At 34.4% G+C, this 2,770-nt stretch overlaps 1 pseudogene; it reads left to right on the top strand.

Moving 5' to 3' along the window:
* The first annotated feature begins 1,283 nt into the window (after positions 1 to 1,283).
* LOC149548188 (small nucleolar RNA SNORD36) lies at positions 1,284 to 1,353 on the top strand (annotated as a pseudogene).
* Positions 1,354 to 2,770: the final 1,417 nt, after the last annotated feature.

Genomic DNA, 2,770 nt, shown 5'->3' with positions numbered 1-2,770 from the left:
AGAGTCCCCTCATGTTCTTCTTCTCCATTTCCACTTCAAAACTATAATCAAGTGTCAAATGCTCATGTCAAAGGTGTTTCTCCTATCAAAGCTACTTGTGAGTCTATTGATGTCTGCAGTCACATTGATCACTCTAAAGATGCTAATATCCCTACTAACTATCCATTTTCATCTCTCACACATATCCTTGGTCCTTATCCCTCTAAGATAAAGCCTTCCAACCTTCCATCCATTTTGGGACCATATTTTCCTCCATCTCCTACCTTCACTCCTACCTCCTATCATACCTCAAGATCAACAAAGCACTCATCCTTGATGAATTTCCATCCATCTATCCATGTAAACCATTTGTATCACCCTTATTCATCCACAAATCCTAAGTCTTTTGGAAGCAATTTGGATGATAACCTTAAGAACAAACACAAGAATTCATTTACAAATGAAGATCACTATGTCCTATATAATCGACATGTGAATACAAATAGAGAATAATTATTTGAGAGACTATAAAGGTATACTACCCAAAGAGATAAATCAAAGAAAATATGGGTTCCTAAATCCATTATTGAAGAAATGTGTTTTAAAGTATGCAAAGGAAAATTGAAAGCTATATGGATTCCCATGTCTCTCTTAAAATACTTAAATATTGAACATAAACTTAAGTTGACATTCAATATTCCAAAGGCTTCCACTACATTTCCTTCCAAACATATTCCTCAAAAGCTCACAAAGAATTCCACTCCATCTTCTTCTAAATGTCTTCCTCAAAATATTTCAAAACCTCTGCTTCATCTTCTTCCAAAAGTCTCTTTCTACGTCATGCATCTAAATCTCAAACCATTTCCTCCATAAACCCTTTGTCATTTCATCATCCTTCAAGGTGTTTTTCAATGTTGATCTTGACTAATTCCTCACCCACCCTTATGGAATCCTTTCAATCCCACACTTACTTTTTAACCATATTCCTTCTAGCTTTCCTAGGTATGAACTATTATCCTCCATATTATTTTCCTACTAGCATCTCTCTTCCTTCACTCTATCAACATATTTAAGCATACTTATCTATGGCCTTGGCTTATCATGACTTATCTTTCCTATAGGAGCACTATTTAGTTTGAAAAGGATTGACCTATTTCTAAAAATCCAAAAAAAAAAAAATACAACATACAAAAAGAAAAAAAAGTGCCTTAGTGAGAATCTAGTAACAGGTGCCTTGGTAGCAAAAGTAAAGATAAATAAATTCATCTTATGGAAAAATCTAGTTCTTGTGGACCCTTGGATAAGTACCATGATGAAAACATTTCTCTTTGATCTTAACAATGTTGAGCTAATGTTGAGCTATCCTTGAGTATTGGATATCTTATCCATTAGCTTCCCTATCATGATATTGATCATTCACTCATAGCCTTCATATCTAGCTTTATTATTACTTGTCTATCCTATCACTATCACATCCAATTGATCCCTTGGTCTTGATCACACAAGAAAAAAAATGGTTCTTAGAAGCCTCTTGACATACCCACTCTTTTGGACTATATTCTTTCATGTCATTATCCCATATGATATCTCTTTATTAGCTTCCAATTTTTGTCCTATATGCCATCTTGCTTATTGGTTTCCACTACTTATCCTACATGCTATCTCTTTTCATGAATTTCTTGGCTTATACCAAATGTGCTTCATATGGATATTTTACTCTTTCCCTAGCTTGGTTACTCCTTAGGAGTTAGTCCTTAAGGGCCACTTCACTTGATTCATACTCCTTTCCCATCCATATCTTCCTATTCACCAACTTTCTATTCCATCATGCCTTACACCTTGCTAGACATTGGGAAAAAGTAATGTGATATTTCTTGAGAGATAGTAAATATTTCCAAGTGGTGAAAACCTTGAACATATGCTACTTGAGACCCTTGCACTTTGTCTATCTCTATCTCACTTTGTGTGTGTACACCATTCATCTTTCTTTTCCTTTCCTATCTTGGAATTGAATCTTTTCTAGGTCTAGGGGGCACAAACTACATTTCTTATTAGGGTCTCATTGTTGAATTGGTGTTTCTTTGGAAGCTCACTAAATAGTATTTCTAAATACTTTCCCTTGACACTGAGTGTTTCTCATCACTTTTCAAATACCTTAGTTATAGTTTAGGATGCTATGTTATTTCTCACTATCATATTTGAGTCCTAAAGAGATAATCATATGACCTACAAACACGCGCTTAAACATAAAACTTTTTGAGACTTGATTGACTTGATTTTCTCTTTGTTTGTTGTCTTTGATTTTTTCTTTTTTGAGTTCTCCCTCCCTAATAGTCTCTTGAGGATGTAATGGAATAGAGGACTAGGGGCATGGAGCATGTTTTCTTTTTCTTTTTTCCTATGGGTATACATTTTCAATATTAGGTGTCTTGAGAATCTTTCTTGTCCTTCTTAATTCTTAGGATCTACAACATATGATCCTTGTTTGTTTTTTTAAGTGCATGCTTATTACCATCTCAAAATTTTGTGTCTTGATGCAAGAAAATTTTTGCTACACCAAACCTATGGAATCTAATGACACTATTCAGCTTGACCTATATGCCTTTGATGCATAGGTTTTATAGTAAGGTAAAAATAGGTTTTGAGGGGATCTAAAACCCCTTTACATCATAGACACAAAAAGATATTCAAAGAAAGCCCAAATATCCTAAAGGGATCCAAAAAAAGGTTATACAGGGACCAGAGGCCCCAAGAAAGATCTAAAAACTAGAAGCAAGCTACAATAACAAAA

The sequence above is a fragment of the Cupressus sempervirens genome, chromosome 7 (genome assembly GCF_028749045.1).
Source record: "Cupressus sempervirens isolate cs-2001-9-10 chromosome 7, ASM2874904v1, whole genome shotgun sequence".
Classification (NCBI taxonomy): Eukaryota; Viridiplantae; Streptophyta; class Pinopsida; order Cupressales; family Cupressaceae; genus Cupressus; species Cupressus sempervirens.
The sequence above is the reverse complement of the archived record's forward strand: the minus strand, read 5'-3'. Positions and strand labels throughout refer to the sequence as shown.